This window comes from Rhododendron vialii, chromosome 10a (assembly GCF_030253575.1).
Source record: "Rhododendron vialii isolate Sample 1 chromosome 10a, ASM3025357v1".
NCBI lineage: Eukaryota > Viridiplantae > Streptophyta > Magnoliopsida > Ericales > Ericaceae > Rhododendron > Rhododendron vialii.
Genome location: NC_080566.1, coordinates 3808996 through 3828677, shown reverse-complemented (window position 1 = coordinate 3828677; position 19682 = coordinate 3808996). Strand labels below are relative to the sequence as shown.

The 19682-nt window shown below is 38.1% G+C and overlaps 1 pseudogene; it reads right to left on the bottom strand.

Annotated features, from left to right (window-relative positions):
• Positions 1 to 9336: 9336 nt before the first annotated feature.
• On the bottom strand, positions 9337 to 17632 carry LOC131304771 (MDIS1-interacting receptor like kinase 2-like; annotated as a pseudogene).
• Between the last annotated feature and the right edge of the window lie 2050 nt (positions 17633 to 19682).

The following is a 19682-nucleotide window of genomic DNA, read 5'->3' as shown; positions in this document are numbered from 1 at the left end:
TCAAAATTATAAATAAAAAAATGTTAATCCAACTTCATATTATGCTGGAAATTGAACAATCTAGTCACCTTTAAAAAAAAAATTTACCGTCGATCAAGAAAAATAGATTATGCATAAGCATTATTAGTGAATCCTTCGTAACTATTCATTCACTAAACGTAAAACATTATGCTCAAAACATGGGTGTAATATGTTTCAAAAACAAAATTTAACATATATTGGCAACTTATTCTTTACTGAAAAACAACTTCATCGGCTCTTTTCTCTAATGTAATTGTCACAGTACGAATTTTCCTTCTAATGTAACAGCCATCAAATGACCTAAGACTTTTAAAATTTTAAACTCTTTCGCTAGTTTCAATATTATTAATCCACATGCCCTAAAGAGAACGCAATAAATGGTGTGATCAATCCACAATTACTCAAAAACGCGCCTACAACAAAGCATTTACGACTGTGGAAAGTTTTTAGAATTGGATTCTTCTTCAATTCTAAATCATAATACACTAAAGATCGTTATCTTCTTAAATTCCAAAGGCTTGTCTCAAGTGTAGAGTAGGAATGAATTAACGAATTGAAAGCCTCGTTATAAAAGATTTTTGGGTCAACTTGTTTACCCTTCTATGGAACACTTTTGAGATTTTATAGGAGTATGAGAGGAATGAGAAGACGAGAAGAAATGAAGAGTCGCTAAAAACTTAAAAATAACATACATATATATGCATAAATATTCTATAGCGTTGTACCAGTTCAATGCACGAAGATCACAAAAATAAAATCTTCTTTTTTCTTACTTTCATGTGCATCGAACGGGCACAAAACTAGTTAATAAAGAAAAAACCACTCAAGAGGTGTGCAGAGTCTGCGGAATAATTTTCTATGAGAATTTGCCCATAAAAGTTGAGAAAGAAATAGCAATGTCCGTGGCTCTTTTATTTCAAATTGGAACTTTGTTAGAAATGATACATTCTAAATGCATAACATAAAGTATAGAGAAAGACGTTTGAGAGAGATGAACCTATTCAAAAGAATTGAACGAACACATAGTAATTGAGATGAACCTATTCAAAAGAATCGAACGAACACATAGTAATTGTGCCCACTCTATGCACGTGAATATCTATACTGATTACTATCAGACAAGTTTTGTTCGACCTTTTTGAATTTGCCGGATTAAAGTTCACATTTTTTTTCTTTTTCATTAACCTTTGATTATTTTATTTTTTTGACCTTTGAAGTGTTTCTGGACTTTGATTTGATAATTCATCCTAAAAACTGTAGTGCCTTTTTTATAATAGGTTTTTGTTGCTACCCACTGGGCCACTCCCCCGTTCTCCCTCTCTCTCTCTCACCCACCCACGTCCCCCCCTCATCCTCACTTTCTCTCTCCCATTTTTGTAAATTAAAAGAAAATAAAAACTCTAGAAAATTAGAAATGAAGGTTTGGAGGCTTGGGAGGCCAAAACACATTTGCATAGAATATAGATAGAATAGATAGATAGAAGATTATACATAGCTGTTAGTAATATTATACGGATTAGTTCATGTGGGGTTCGATGATATAGATCAGGTCACCTCTCGAGCCTAAGGTGGTTTAATTATACTTGACTCATCCTGCTATTTACTCTGTTCATATTCGTCTCATTTATGAAATCAGCCTAAAATTGAGATTCGGGTTCGGTTCAATTTGTAGACAAATCGAACTCAAACAAGTCTTCACCGAGTCGAGCCACGAAAAGTTCACGAATTAATGGCTCAATTCATTTACAGCCAAAGGACTCTATGACTAACAATTGGGTAATTCTGAGTCCACATTCATGATCCTCGAACCCTTCGTCTCATAGAACTTGCAAAGAAGAATATGTCGTAATAAATTAGTTTGATCGGGACAAGTCACACTTCGTAGGCGCGTTCCAAATGACTACTTGAGTACCACCATTGATTGCGCTCTGTTGATGTCGTGTGTGTGGACTGCGAATGTGCGCAGAAAGTGAATAGGGAAAGTGAGTTTTACATAAGGGACCACAAATACGCGGTATTCAAGAGAGACTTAACTAACTTGAGATGACTGTGCGCAGGGGTCAATTGATCACTATTACAAAGGAGGACAAATTCGTCTAAAACAGCCGACGACTTTGGCTTGGCTCACTATTTTTGGAAGCCTTTCTATCTAAAATTACAGAATTTTTCATCTGCTTCTCAAAACCTGGAATATAGCTAACAGAGGGCAGCTAATCGATTTCATTCTGACTCATAGAAATGACAATTCCGTTGAACCATGGAACCCATCCACAGAAGGAGGTTTGCACACGTAGTTTTATATGTGTAGGACAGAAAATTACTCACGAAAAAATCGTAAACCAAGCAGTAAAGGCTCAACATTATGGTTTGAGCATTGTTATGGAACAAATTTGCAACAATGATACATTGTCTCACAATAAGTAAAAACAGACATGGACTTACCGCAAATTCGAGAATTGGAGAGGAAACAACAAGTACTTCAAAATCTTTAGATGGCAGTTATGAATACAAGAGTAGGATAGGAATAAGATGTATAGGTTTCAAAGGAAAAGGGAAAAAAAACACTAGTATCTTGAAAATTCTTTTGGGGTGCTTTCGGATATTAGAGTGCAATGTAAAACACCTGCATAATTGACCTTCCATATCGAGGCTGCAGCCTGCAGGCTTAAACGAAGTCCACAATTAATTTTTCACCATACTAATACATTTATACTGGGATCATTACAATTAATTTTTCACCATACTAATACAATTAAATTTTCACCATACTAATACATTCACCACATTTTAAAAACACCATAAATTAACCAGGAATAAACTGGTCCTTTTCTTAAAATACATTTATACTAGGATCATTACAACTAAGGCCTGAAAAGGATGTGAATCTTTTCAAGTTTGGGCACTGATCACTTGCTCATTTGATTGGTGGACGAAGTCCATGTTCCGATTACAAAGCTGCAGTAGTGAAATTGTACGAATGGGGAAAGCTAGAGCCTTCTTACGAGAAAGAAACTCTTGAGACAGGCGTAGCATCGTTGGTCGAGATCTGGGCTCAGGACGTAAGCATGTGAATGTTATTGTAGCAATTAGAACAATGTCCCCGGCAATCATAGGATTGTCACAACAACATGGATGAGTTTGCTAATTTAGAGCTGTTGAGGTTGGTGGTAAATCTTGGGGAGAAGAAAGATCACTTATTGAAAAACTAAAGGCTTGTCTCCGAGCATATCAATAGCATAGAATGACTTGATGAATTGAAAAGCCTCTTTGCAGAATCTAAGATGAAGCTTAATTATTCTTTACTAAATTGTGGTCTTCCCTTAGGCACAAGTGCTGGCTCTCAGTCTTCCACGCATTGGGTGCGATCGGCACCTGGTTCTCTGCCCCGCCTTTTATGTGTTTCTAGCCCTCAAGGCATGCCTTAAGATTTTCATATATTCGTGCTTTCACATGAACCGATGGCTAGAAATACAACAAAACATAGGCATATGAATACTACATAGCATGTGGTGCTAGCGTGACCAGGGTGGATTCGGTCCTTGGCCTTTCGAATCGGACCACACATACGCGGTATTTAAGAGAGAGACTTGAGATGACTGCAGGGGTCAATTGATCACTAGTATTACAAAAAATGCCAAATTCGTTGCCCTTCAGGAAAAACAGCCGACGACTTTGACTTGACTCACTATTTTTGGAGTAAAGAATACGGCCACCCTTTTGGAAGCGTTTTGATCACCAGCATTTTATGATTAACGTCTCTCTCTCGTGCCTTAGCAAGTCATAATTCAAGTCAAGCCAAGGTCATTGTCTCTTTCCTCCGAAGTAATTGTCCTACATGCTACGAATTTTCCTTGTACCATTCAATGTAATTGTTAGAGGTGGCAAACGGGCGGGTCTGGGCGGGTTTGAGCGGGTTGAAACGGATCGTAGATTAAATATGGGCGGGTCAAATATGGGTCAAAGAGTAAACGGGTTGAAATGAGTCGGGTCAAATATGGGTCAAGCCAAACCCAAACCCGCCCGACCCGACCCATTTTCAATTTTCTTTTTCCCCCCCTTCCCCCCTCCTTCCTCTCTCTTCCTCCCCCTTCTCTGATTTGTCTCAATAAAGAGATTCAGAAAAGTAAAATTTTATGATTAAAAAGTCAAGTGACTTTTCTTTTTTCTCTATTCAAAATTTTTTGTATTTGTTTATTTTGCGACAAACTTTTTATCCCTATTAGTTCGTTTCGACGTGAGAATCGAAAAAATAATTTTTGTGGATGAATTTGATTGGATTGAATAGTGAAGACCAACTTTTATTTTTTTGATCATTCAGAATGAAGACCGAATTCGGTCCGGTACGGCGCCGAGGATATACTCAGAACACTTGAAATTTTCAGAAAAAAAAAAAAAAACATCGAGCAAATTCTTCAAACCGTTTTTGGAGGCGTCGAAATGGATTGCTTATGCTATACTTAGCACACTTCAATAAAAAGGATTAAAAAAGCTGACCAGACCACATCAGTAAGTTTATTTAAATTAATAATAATGAAGGAATGTCCAATTGTTTCAATGAGGCCCCGTTCCGCTAAGGTTTTTATTTTTTACGTACTTATTTTGTCTCTTTACGAGATAGGTCATTCTCTTATAATATATCACCTATAATTTAAAGTGGGACGGGGCCAGAATTCAAAAACACCTGGCAGCTGGAAGAAATTTTGAAAGAATGAAAATTATAGAAAAAGGAATTGTTCAAAAAGTGTCTGAATTTGACTGGTTTAAAAAAAAAAAAAAACAAGTGTATGAAATTAGCAAATTACAAAACAAAATTAGTTATTTTAAATTAGACGAAAGTGTTTTTTTTCGTTTTTACAGGAGAGAATAAAAATTAAATGCCACCTATATGTTCTTATGGGTAAGTATGCCACCTATATGTTTAGTAAAAAGCAATTTAAAAGAATCAGTCGGCTCAATTTTGTTTGAGCTAGAACCGATCAAAATTGAGAGTAATTTGGTTTGATTTTGACTATCCGTTTTCGTAGGGAGACCCTTTTTGGCATGAGAGAGAGAGAGAGAGAGAGAGAGAGAGAGAGAGAGAGAGAGAGATTTATGGGCGGGTACTCGTAGAATTGTTAGCGAGAGAGAGAGAGATTGATTTATGGGTTGGTACTTGTAGAATTGTTAGAGAGAGAGAGAGATTGATTTATGGGCGGGTACTTGTAGAATTCTTAGATTTGTGTGCATTGTATGGGCTGGAGTGTGTGAAGTGGGTTTTTAACTCTAACCCATATTTAACCCACTTTCAACCCATCTAAACCCAAGTAAATATGGATTGATATGGGTTCAACCCATATCAACCCATTATACAATATGGGCGGACTGGATTGGGTTTTAAGTGGGCGAATTTGGGCGGGTTAAAGAATATGGGTTGAAATTGCCACCTCTAGTAATTGTCATCAAATGACCTAAGACTTTTTAAGTTTTCAATACTGTGTTTGGTTTGGTTTTTGAAAAGTTTTTTGAAAAATAGTAAGGGTAATAAGTTGAGAGAAATAAAGAGAGAAATGTTAGAAGTAGGAGGAATCTAGGGGGAATTTTTTGAAAACTAAAGAGAATTTTTGTTTGAATAAAACCTCAATAACTTTCCACATAATATTGGGTTCATACGCCCTTGAGAGATCCCTTTAATTATCGTGATCATTCAACAATCATTCATAAACGGCCTGAGAAATAGGTCACCGGGATTCCAATACGCCGCCGCGAATTACCAATGCCACCCACGCACCACCATTCCGATCAATAACAGACCACGCCACCGGTCACCATCCGATCTGTATCGCACTAAGCAGAAAAGCCCATGCCAGCCACAAACCTCCAGCTCGCCATTGAGCAGATCCGATTATACCAAAAAAAAAAGAAGCATAAATAATCTGATGTCAAAGTCAAAAATAGCTTAATTTTTTTCAAACTCTTGTTTTTTTTTTTTGTCAAGATTGTGTATACATCAACGAGGTTAGTGGGAGAGTTATTAGATTAGTCCATCAGGCGTTTCAGTGGCTATTCATAACCCTGAAACCCCAAATGCACACGGCGGAACTCGAACCCTGTCCTCCCATGAGGGGGGACCAGGAAATGCCAACTGTGCATTAGAATGTTCAAAACAATATTGGCTGGAGGAACTTATATAAAAACTACTACGATTCTTATAAAAATTTGAAACCGTCCCTCGGTCCAATACAATAGTCCGGGAGTACCGCTACATAGTACTACAGACCACTTTACAATCATACATTCTTGTGTGATCTACCACTAAGTTATGAATCCCACATGAATGTGTGGTTGTAAAATGATCTGCAGTATTACGTGGCGGTACTCCCGGACTATTGAATAATTACTCATCCCTGATTGTTTCAAATGAAAAAGAACCAAATTTTCTAATTACGATGGTTGCTGATCCAAAAGAGAAAAAAAAAAAAAAAGGAGGAGTATTTACGATGCAGAAACAAAAGTACCAAAAATCTATTCGAATTTGAGCCGATTTCTCGAGCGTTGCCAAGTCCTTTGCTTTGTGCACAAAATTCTTATCGTTATGAAAGATCGTGGTGGAGATTGATGCTGCAAAATTAAAAAGGAATAAAAGATCACAGTGTGGAGCCTTCTACGTGTCTCACATTAATAATTCGAGTCATTCATTAAATGTAAACATTTTTTCAAAAATTTCCGCAAAATATAAGCTCAATTCGATACATATAGATGCTCGATCCAATCATCTAAGTTTTCATTATTCTCAAATCTAAATGAAAAGTTAGATGGTCGGATTGAGTACTTGTAAGAATCGGCCGATTGAGGTGATTTTTCATGAAGACTCTCGAAAAATATTTTACATTTAATGAAAGGCTCGGATTGTTTATATGGAACCCGTAATATTGAGTACTTGTAAGAATCCGATTGAGGTGATTTTTCATGAAGACTCTCGAAGAATATTTTACATTTAATGAAAGCCTCGGATTGTTTATATGGGACCCGTAATAGGCCTCATACCATGATCTATGCATAAAATATGTGCACAATATCTGTGCAGTTAGCAGTTCTCATAAAACATGTTTTACCAATTTATTTTCACTCACAAAAGTCGAGTAATTTTTAAATACTGAACTATTTTTTTAAATTTCTTTGGATCAAATTAAAATTTTAGAATAACTGCTGAAATAGAAACCTTCTGCATGAACCTTGAACAAAGTGTGCATAAATTAATCCGAAACATGCACCCTACGTACATTACGAAGCATAAAAACATTGAAGTTACTAGATCGATTATTAGAGGCCGGCTTTCCACATACATTCTTTTGAGTTTCTTCTCCAAATTTGCTCTGCCCGTGTTTTGCACGAAACAGTTTTAAAGAACCTGAATTAACACTCTCTTCGTCCACCAAATTTATTCAGCAATTCCAAAACATAAACATTTCTAAAACATACACTCTAGTGTATTTGTTCAATTTAATAAAAAAAGTCGAACACTCTAATTAAACTGTAATACCAAAAAAACTACGTTCTCCACAGTCTTGCACTTTTTATTAAAGAAGTTCTGAAAATGTATTATTTCAGAGAGAATGTTTTTGATACATTACATAACTCAATCAATATACAACTTAAATACACAAAAGAATGGACTTTGGCTCCTATGAAAAAGGAAACGTGCTTGATACTAGAGCTGTAAATCAGCCTCACAATATTCTCACAATCTACATGATTAGTGCTTAACAGATCTTCCAATTCCTTTAGCACATTTTGTCACATGCTTTATTCCTTTGATATTGTGACTGTGAATTGATTGCCTCACATTCCATATCCCTTGGACCTTGTGATTCTGATTTGATTCCTTCAATATTTTATAAGCATCCTACATAATAAAGAAGAATCACACATTCATATAAGTCTCAACCTATTATAATAGTTAATAACAATTTTTAGTCAATGTAAAACTATATATTGTGACCTTGTAATATGAACATACACTTCTCGGACCAATCCACATTCAACACGCATGTCACAGAAGGAGCAAAATTTACTTCCTCTGGATTTTTCGGTAATTTCGGTTGGTGTTATTTTGAGATGCCAAATTTTCTCGCATAAGATGCATGATCTCACACGCCATACTTCTTTTGCCTTTTCGTTCATTCGTTTTCCGTTTGATTGATCATTGTGAATGTCTCCACATTCAACTATTTGGCTTTTTGATTGGAGCGATTTGTATTAGGGTTAATATTTTCACGATACATCTTGTAACGTTTAAAAAAACATGCATACAAAACAACACTCATAAAATATTTTCTCGGAAAGAGAAAAAATGACTGAGTATATATGGCAATAGCTACGATGCTAGCTCCTAAGTGGTTCGGGAGCATGATGCTCCCAATTATTCCCAATTCTCAGTACTGTATATGCACTAGCATAAACTAAGTAAATATCGGTGAAATCAGTGGGTCCTCCTCTACATGATTCCCTGTAAAAATTAATTAATGGGTAACACACATGAAGTAATGGCTCTTTCCTCATAAATAATTGTCATGCATGGTACGAATTTTCCTTCCACCCTTCTAATGTACACTAGTAATGGCCAAGAGAAAGGAAGAGAAATTAAATTAAAAACAAATTCTCGCCCATTTTTTGATTTGGAGAGAAAGAGGTGACAAAATAGAAAAATCTAAAATTTTGAATAGTACAATTTCCCTCTCATTTTTCTCCCATTTTCCTTTTTCTCCTTTTCTCTCACTTTCCTCAACTTCCAATTTTCCAAACAAAGACTCTTCAGTTTTAAAGTCTTTCTCTTTCAATAATGGGTACAGTAGTTTATACGGAGGATTGACATAAGCCGATGGGGTACCGACCCATATCGGAGCCCCATTTTGGAGTCCCGTGCAAATGATCCAAACCACTAATTATTTTTGAATATTTTTTAACAAGCCTGTAAAATTTCAAGTCAATTGGATAACTATAAGTGCTCGATCCAATATTCAATTTTTGTTTCAAGGTTTACGATTTTGAATTCTAAAAGAAAAATTCGACATATGGATCATGCACTTACATTTATACAATTGACCTAAATTTTACAGAGATACTCAAAAAATATTTAAAAAATAATCAACGATTTCGATCAATTGTGTCGTGTGAACCCCAAACTGAGTCCCACAATTGGTCGATACCCCGTCGGTCCCCGTAGAAGGACCAGTGTCCACACGCCCTCAAGAGAACTCACTCTATGGTGATCAATCAGCAATCATTTAAAAACACGGCTACAACAAAGCATGAACCATAAAATCATATGGCAGTTCGTGTTTAATAATTAGTTCACTGACACAAACTAGGAATGGTCTGGTCCTTACAACTTCTCTTAAAATAAATTCACAATGATCATAACAACTAAGCGCCAGAAAAAGGACGTGATACACTTTTCAAACTTGGGCTATCACATGCTCATTTGATTGGTGGACAAAGTCTATTTTTCGATTCCACAGATTCCACAATGATACTGTACGAAGAGGTGCAGCCAAAGCCTTCCGACGAGAAAGAAACTCTTGAGACAGGCGTAGCATCGATGGTCGGGACATAGGCTTAGGATCTAAACATGCAAATGCCATTGTAGCAACTAGAACGATGTCCCCCGCAACTATTGGATTAGTTGGAGGCAGAAGGCGTGAATCTAGGACATCAGTTATCATCATGTTTTCGCTAGGAGGCGACGTCAAACACGATAGGAGGTCTCCCGGATGCCTCCCCATGATGGTTTCTAGTGCCACGACTCCAAAGCTATAAACATCGCACTTTTCAATCACAACCATGGTATAGGCAAGTTCTGCACAAACACAAAGATATATCAATTTTAAAAATAACTATAGATGTTTACTTTGGTAAAACAAAGGCAACAACTGTACCTGGTGCAATATATCCGTAAGTGCTTGCAATAACGGTTCGGTTGGATGAATCGGGCCGCAACAGTGTACCAGTTCCAAAGTCAGTGACAAAAGCCTCGAGTCTAGAGTTCAACAGAATGTTGTTGCTCGATATGTCCCGATGAACAATGGGCGGGGTGCAATCGTGATGCAAGTAGGATAAAGCATGTGCCATTGCTTCAACAATTTTTACCCTTTGAGTCCATCCAATTTCAGAAGCTTCGACATCAAATCTTAGAGCGCAAAATAAGCTTCCTTTTTCCATGTACTCGTACACCAAGAACATGCATCTGTTGTGCAAACAAAATCCGTAAAGCTTCACGATGTTTCTGTGTAGTACATTAGTCAACACTTGGACCTCATTCCTGAAACAATGGTCGAAAGCAGGGTCTTGTGCTTCTAGCCGATGAAGTTTCTTCAAGGCAACTACTTTTCCGCTTGGCAACTGGGCTCTATAGACGCTGCCATATCCGCCTGTTCCGATGCAATATCTAATGTCAAAGTCATTTGTTGCTTTGATGATTTCTTCAAATGCTATTCTTCCATCGTAATTCCATATGGAGAAAATATCCCCATGGTTTGTTGCCCTTACCTCACTTACGATGCCGCTGCACCACACACCCCTGCAGCAATAATAATCGCGAGACGCTTCTTGCTTAAACCACACTTTCCAATTGGCGCCCCACAGAGTCCACTATTCCCCTCAAAACTGGAGGAATCATACAAACTCAGACCCGACGGGATCGTCCCAGAAAGCTCATTATTAGCAACAGAAATTGTTTCAAGCCGACTCAGATTAGCTAACAGCTTCGGTATACCACCAGACAACATATTATCCGATAATATCAGTTTATTCAGAAACGTACAGTTAGCCAAATCATCAGGGATCGGTCCAGTGAGCTGATTGTTAGACAAATCTAGGGTTACTAAATAAGGCAACCAATCACAAATAGCAGAAGGGACCGGACCGCTAAGATTTTTACCGGATAGATCGAGGTTTTGCAGACTGTAACAGTACTGCAGGGCCGAGGGGATCTGGCCGCCGAGGGACATTTCGCCGAGATCAAGGCTGACGAGGCGGTTCTCTCGATTGTTCCAGCACGTTGCACCCACGAAGCTGCAAATGAATCCGGCGGTGTTGTTAGAGAAGGTCCACGAGTTGAGAGTCGAAGGATTCGCCACGGCGGCCTTCACGCCCTGGATGCAGAGAACAATGCTCAAGTGGCTTTTCAAAAATGTTTTTGGGTCGACCTTTTGACCCGGGCACTTGGAGTCAAGCAAGCCAGAGTCTCTCTCCCCTTTCCAGTCTTTAGTCTTCCTCTCATACGAGAGAGAGAGAGAGAACTTGCTAAGTAGTCGCCGTATCGTGAATCTGTCAAGCCAACTTCATAATTTGCCATGGAAATTCGGTTGTCTATTCACCTTAAAACAGTGTAGTAATCCCAACAATTTGATCCCAAAAAAAAAAATTAAACTCTCGATCTAGAATAAACAGATTATGAAAACTTTTCAAGAAAGTTTCATGGAAAGTTTTCATGGTTCATAACATTTCCGTACTCTCAAACATGGGTTTCATGTTTAAGGAAAAGAAAATTAACGTATATTTGCCACTTGTTTTTACCCAAAAAACGTGAGTCAAGCCATTATATCTGCTGAAGTGAGAAGACGTCAGAGGAAGCAAAGGAAGTTCAATCGGGTCTACGAGACTATTTGAAAAGTGGCATCCCATTATACCTGCTCAAGTATTTATCATGGTACGAATTCAATGTTGATCAATTCACAATTATTTAAAAATGCGCCAACGAACAAAAGCATATACTGCTGTGGAAAGTTTCAAAAATTGGATTCTTCTTCAATTCTAAATCATAATAGAAAAAAGACTAAAATCACAACAATGTGGAGATAGTTTTCTTCTTCAATTCCAAAGGCTTGTCTCAATACAAGTGTGGAGTGGGAATGAATTAATGAATTGAAAGCCTCGTTATTAAATCTTTTTGGGTCGACCTGTTTTCCCCGGCACTAGGAAGTCAAGCAAGCCAGAGTCTCACTTACTTTCCCTGTCTGATCACTTCGGTCTTCCTCTTGGAGTATTGACTTGGGCGATGACTTGATAAGGCCCAGATGTGAGACTCTGCGTGTGTATGTGTGAGAGAGACTCTCTCAAGAAGCCTGTGTCGCTAGGGATGGCAACGGTCGGTTTGGTCGGGGTGTGGCAATTACCATACCTGAACGCAAAGTGCCTATCTATTACCTAAATTAAAAACCAGATTGGTATGTTTTTAGTACACCATAACCAAACTGTACGAAATTCATATTATTTTACCCAAATCACACCAAACCCGCCAGAGTATTGATTCCATTACGTAGTATATTATATATACCTGTTAGTAATATTCTACAGAGTGGTTCGGGTTCGATCCTGATACTTGCTTATACCAAACCTAAACCTAAACCTAAACCAGGTGGGCGTCGTGATTTTGAAACCAAAACCGCCCAATGGGTCGACAAATTTTAAAAAATGCCCCAGTAGGGCCAAACGGGATTGGGTACCCATTGATTTCGGGTGAGTCAAGCCAGCTAGGGTACAATTTTCCTTCTACCCTTCACTATTGTTTTCATCAAATGACCCCAGACTTTTCAAGTTTTAAAGTCTTCCTCTTCTAGTAATGTGCAGTGTGGTCCTATACGTAAATCACCTCTGCCCCGATAACTTTGCATGTATTTGTGGTCCACACGCCCTTAAGAGAACACACTCGATGGCGATCAATTAACAATCATTTAAAAACGCGCCTAAGATGAAGCGTATATGAACGGCTGAAAGTTTAAGAATCAGATTCTTACTCAATTCTAAATCAGATTACACTATCAATTAATTAAATCACAACAACATGAATGCTTTTTCTTTTTGGATGTCTTTTATAGGCAACACACATATTCTATTAAATGCGGCTAATTCAGAGCTGTTGAAGTTGGTGGGAAATCTTGGGGGAAAGAAAGATCACTTATTGATAAACTAAAGGCTTGCCTCAAGCATCAATAGCATAGAATGACTAGATGTATTGAAAAGCCCCTTTGCAGAATCTAAGATGAAGCTTATTCTTTAGTAAATTGTGGTCTTCCCTTAGGCACAAGTGCTGGCTCTCAGTCTCCCACGCATTGGGTGCGACCGGCACCAGGTTCTCCGCCCCGCCTTTTATGTGTTTCTAGCCCTCGAGGCATGCCTCGAGATTTCCATATATTCATGCTTTCACATGAACCGACGGCTAGAAATACATGAAAACATAGGAATATGAATACTACATAGCATGTGGTGCTAGTGCGACTACGGTGGATTCGGTCCTTGGCCTTTCGAATAGAAAAGGACCAATACGATAGAACACCAGCTAGTTTAGAAAACACCGAAAAGTATTGCCACTTCAGTATTGGCCCTGCTACAGAATAGCAAATTAATCCACCATTGCTCCTTTATCTAGTATTTTCACATCTTAGTATTTTCACATGCTAGAATTAATACATGTAAACACAATTGATTAAATCACAATGATGTGGTGATCGTTTTCACATCTTAGAGAGAACTCATAAATGTACGAATTTTCCATGTGCCTTTAAATGTAATACTCCGTATTTGTCATCAAATGACCAAAGACTTTTCAAGTTTAGTAATCTTTCTCTTTTAATAATGTGTAGTTTGGTCATACTCGCAAAACACCTCCTCTCCCCCAAAAACTTTCCACATATTAGTGGTCTACACGCCCTTAAGAGAACTCACTCAATGGTGATCAATCAACAGTCATTCAAAAAATGTGCCAACGACGAAGCGCGTACAACTGAAAGTTTAAGAATCCGATTTAGTCAATTCTAAATTGTAACACACAATCGATTAAATCATAACGATGTGATGATTGTTTTTACAGATAACTTTGAAGTGAACGACAGTTCTATCAAGCAATAGCTTAAAAAAACCATGTCGAGTACATCCTCAACTCCTCATCAGATTTTTTTTTTGTCAAATTAAACCAAGCTCCGTTGTGCAAGTTTCTGGTTTTACACCGCTAAAAGTGTTTCTTTTCCAGCTAATGCGGGCTTCTTTTTTCTTAAATAATGTTTAAAATCCGAGGGTAAATTGGATACGGGTGTCACCGTGACAGAAACATATCCAACTGCCTTATGCAAGTCATATCTGATGGACAAGGCAACAACAGAGAAAATCAAAGAGTCAATGTAGCAAGAGCTAGCAATCTGATTAATGTTGCAGGATCACACTTTGACTGAACATGATATCATCCTCGTGAATAAGCAAATAATCATCAGATAGAAAACCTGGCCGCCTTGGCACGGATGAAGATTTTGACCTTTACATGTCCGATTTGAGGAAATATTCTACTGAGGGCAGCAAACTTGGTTCGAATGCCATTTTAAAAATGGCACGAGGACCCATAGAAAGAGTAATATATACAGTTGTGTGAGTAGAGCTCAAAACTTCGTCAAGGGATAATCAATTCAGCTTCAAGAGACATCAAAATCAATAAGCATATAAATACATAGCAAATGAAGTAAAGGAGAAAATTGTCCCATAATCTGTACTTTTATCATGTAGCTCAACTAGTTCAATAGCCAACATATTGAGATTTCTTATTTAGGCAACTACGCAAGTGCAAAAAAAAGCACAAAACCTGCCAATATCTACACAGGAAAAATATTCTGTTTCCTGTCAACAAGATAGTTGAAACGGGTGTTCCATAATAATTCTCAAACCGAAAAGGTTGATCTGTTATCATGGTTTACGAAGCAATATCTATGACAATCAGTTCTCGTACATTTGCTTTAACATGCACTTGCCGCAAATTAGAGATATTGAAAGGAAACAACATGTTTTAATCTTTATTCGGATTGAACTGATCAATGTAAACAATAAAATGTGCTGCTCACTATGGTCACCGAACCAGGTTGGCTCATATTCTGACCCAAGCACGTGCCTTAATGATAGTATTAACTAAGCTCCATACGTAATACAAGCTTAGAGTCTTTCACTATTTATGAATCACTGGTGCAAAAAAAAAAAAAAAAAAAAACATAATGGTCATAACAACCGATCGAGGCCTCGAAAGGATCGAGACTCTTTTCAAACTTGGGTACTGACCGCTGCATTTGATTGTTGGACATAGTTTATTTTCTGATTCCAAAGCTGCAATAGTGAAACAGTACGAAGGGGTGAACCCAGAGCTTTCCTACGAGAAAGAAACTCTTGAGACAGGCGTAGCATCGTTGGTCGAGACCTGGGCACAGGACATAAACATGCGAATGCCATTGTAGCAACTAGAACAATGATCCCGGCAATCACAGGATTCGTAGGTACCGGAAGGCGAGGATCTAAGACATCAGTTAGCATAATGTTTTCGCTAGGAGGCGACTTCAAGGATGATATGAGGTCTCCCGGATGCCTTCCCATGATGGTTTCTAGTGCCACCACTCCAAAACTATAAACATCGCACTTTTCAGTCACAACCATGGTATAGGCAAGTTCTGCACAGACACATAGATGGATTTTAAAAATAACCAAAGACGATTGCTTCGATTAAACAAAGATGATACTCGTACCTGTTGTTAAAAAAAATAATATTAGATACCCGTACCTGGTGCGATATATCCATAAGTGCCAGCTATAACAGTTTGGTTGGATGAATCTGGATTCAGCAGTCTCGCAGTTCCGAAGTTAGCGACAAAGGCCTCCTGTTCAGAGTTCAAAAGAATGTTGTTGCTCGATATGTCTCGATGAACAATTGGAGGGGTGCAATCGTGATGCAAGTAGGATAAAGCATGTGCCATTCCTTTAACAATGTTTACCCTTTGGGTCCATCCAATTTCACAAGCTTCGACATCGAATCTCAAGGCACAAAATAAGCTTCCTTTTTCCATATACTCGTACACCAAAAACATGCATCTGTTGTGCAAACAAAATCCGTAAAGCTTCACAATATTTTTGTGTCACACATTAGTCAACATTTTGACTTCATTTCTGAAACAATGGTCGAAAGTAGGGTCCTCTGCTTCTAACCGATGAAGTTTCTTCAAGGCAACTACTTTTCCGCTTGGCAACTGCGCTCTATAGACGCTGCCATACCCCCCTGTTCCAATACAATATCTGATGTCAAAGTCATTTGTTGCTTTGATGATGTCTCCATATGCAATTCTTCCATCGTAATTCCATATGGAGAAAATATCCCCATGTTTCGTTGCTTTTTCTTCACTATGCGTGTTTCGGGTCTTACATGAACTAAAGTACCCGGCAGAAAACATCATATAAACCACAATTAGTGAAGCCAAGCAGACTATCATAGCGAGAGCAATGACAAAAGTGGGTTTTGGTATTCCCTTTCCTTTATTGGCCGGGGAGGATGAACAATGAGAGGAATTAAAGGCTTTATGACAACCCTCATGTGGACACCCGTTTGGGACTTGACTGGCGAGACGATTGTATGACAAGTTGAGAAATGTTACTAAGCAAAGACATTCCGGGATTTTCCCAGAGAGATTGTTTTGGGTGAGATCTAAGTAGTGCAGTTGTGGCAAATACTGAAGTCCGTTGGGTATTTTTCCAATTAAGTTATTTCTCTTCAACCCCAAATACTCCAAATTACAGAGTCTTCCTAGCTGTTTGGGTATAAGCCCACTAAGCTTATTTTCCGAGAGGTGCAATTTCTTTAGGTTCTTCAATTTGGAAATAGAGTGGGGGATTTCACCTGAGAGGAGGTTATTGTTGAGGTCCAAGTAAGTCAAGCGTGACAATTTCCCTATTTCACTAGGGATGGGACCGTTGAGTTGATTTGAATAGAGATACAAATCGGTCAAACTAGGTAAATGGCAAATAGATGAAGGGATTGGACCATTGAATTGATTTGAATGGAGATACAAATAGGTCAAATTAGATAAATGGTCAATAGATGTAGGAATTGAACCATTAAGGAGGTTGGAACTCAAATCCATCTCCACCAAACTCTTTAGGTTCCCTATATCTGGAGGGATAGAGCCTTTGAGTTTAGTTGAATCGAGATATAAATGGGTCAAAGTGCTCAAATTTCCAATAAATAAAGGGATTGGACCTTCAATATTCGTCGCCGATAAGTCGAGGTAGACTAATTTGGCGAGGTTTCCCAGCGTAGGAGGTAGAACACCTTGAAGCATATCGTTGCCAGAGAGGTCAAGGTGGGTGAGCTTGTAGAGAGTACCAATTTCACCCGGAATTCCCCCCTTTAAGCCAGAGTGACTGAGATCAAGATATTCAAGATTTGGCAAGGAAGACCAATTCATGTCTGCAAGATTATATCCATATTTATGACCTCGCATCCGAATGACACTTTTTGCCCAATTGCAAGTGATGCCTGCCAAGTCGCAATGATTTGTTGAAGAAAAGTTTCCCCACCAACCACTATAAAGCATAGCTTTTGCCTCTACTGAAGACGAAAACGACGACGGTAAAGATTCTGCGGAAGATGGAACTAAAAATAAAGCTGCCATGGTTATTGCTAGGAGCATAACAGAGTAAACAGAAGAGAATGTGGTATTGTTGCTCATATTTTAAAGTATGAGTTGTTTTTGTAGCAGCAAAAATATTGAGCATTGGGTGAAGAGAACAATGCTCAAGAGGCTTTTTTAAAATAGTTTTCGGGTCGACTTCTTGATGTCGTGTGTGTGGACTGTGAATGTGTGCAGAAAGTCATAGGGAAAGTGAGCTTTACATATAGGACCACACATACGCGGTATTTAAGTGGGAGAGACTTAACTAACTTGAGATGACTGCAGGGGTCAATTGATCACTAGTATTACAAAGAATGCCAAATTCGTTGCCCTTCAGGACAAACAGCCGACGACTTTGACTTGACTCACTGTTTTTGGAGTAAAGAATACGGCCAACCTTTTGGAAGCCTTTTGATCACCAGCATTTTATGATTCACGTCTCTCTCTCTCTCTATCACCAGCATTTTATGATTCACGTTTCTCTTTCTCTCTCATTTGTGCCTTAGCAAGTCATCATTCAAGTTTCAAGTGAAGGATTACTTCATTTAGCAAGTGGAAGATGAGATTTCAAAATAAAAATGTTGAGAGAGGTTGGCTTTTCAAAAGTTGCGACACCTTTTCACATGGATTATTTGACTTTACGTGAATAGTTATAATTCTTATTAATTTAAGGTATGCTTATTGGAAGGGGGTGTGATTGTTAGAAAATGATATAAAACGTGGGAATGCCTCCAAGAGGCATGACCCTTCCAAATTGATTGTTTTTATGGAAGGGTGCCTACTAAAAGACATGATCCTTTCTAATTAATTTGTCTTCAAAAGACACGACCCTTCCTAATGTCTATTTACTAAAGATACAACATTTCACATAAGAGTGCCTATAAGTCCATAAATAGGCCATTAGTTTAGTCATTCGACGCACCATAATTCCATACGGGTGAATACTGTTTTCAAAAAGCGACATTGTAACGTGACTTGAAGCAGATTCTATTAGTTGTTCAAGTTCCAGAAGGCTCCATATTTTGAAAGTTCCAGATTTTGCACCAACAGGGGTTTGAATGTGATTTGAAAGAGAGAACAAGGAGCTGTAGAACAAAACAGCAATATATACATTTCTAGTAGAGCTCAAAGCTCCGCCAAGGGATTCCCCATCCATCTTCCGAGATATCAAAATCAAACAAGCACGTAAACATATATACTAGCAAAAAAAAAATTCCGTTAAAAAAAAAGAAAGAAAAAAAACAAGAGAAAAGTCCCATAATCTTCATGGTTTTATCTAGCTCAAGTAGTTCGTTAACCAATCTCAAATCACTGATACTAATAAAAAAACACGACCATAACTATACTCATTGTTCCCACTTGAACCGAAAATTTCCACCGTTAACATAAGCACAACACAGATACAAAGCAGAGCTTGATTTGTACCTTAGGTATCATGGAAGGTTTGTTGGATGATTCCATATTTATAAGAGCAACATTATAGCTTGAAAAGAATCGCTAATAAGGATTACTGGCTGCTTCTTCTAAGTACACAATTTGAGTCCTCGAAAAAGAAGTAACCAATCTTAACCATTAATTTAGCACGCGACAAAGATCGGTCCTTGGACTAGTGTACATTTTCAAAAACAATACATCCTTATTGTATAAACTAACGCATGCTCGTGCCTAATTAGGCACGGCTCAAAGAAATGGGCTTACAATAAAGTGTGATTGGTTAATTGGTTTATATGGATCCTTCTCGGTTGAGACCACATGTAAAAATAACATTGCCAGAAATTGACAAGGTAATATTTCCATTTATTCATCAAAAGAGACATCCCTTTTGAAGCTAAAATGGCTTTTCCTCGATACCTAACATAATGCAGGAAAGTCGTTAGCGAGGTATGAGGATATTGCCTAACACACCCACATAATGATATTGCAATGAGCTTTTCAACGGTTTTAACTACGTACAAAACGGAGTTCGAGAGTGTCAGTGACAAGCCAGAAGTTTGGCCTAGTTTGTAGATTAGAAGCTACGCCCAGGGCGACATAATACGCCTGAGGCACATAAGAGAATAATTGTCCTCATCTTTCTATAGCTGCCACCACCGTCACCTCACATGCACTACTACGACATTTAGAGCAGTGCACAAAAAGTGAATGTAAAGAATCACATATTTACAACTAAACTAAATAATCGTTCACACAATCGAAAGCGAAAAGAAAAAAGAA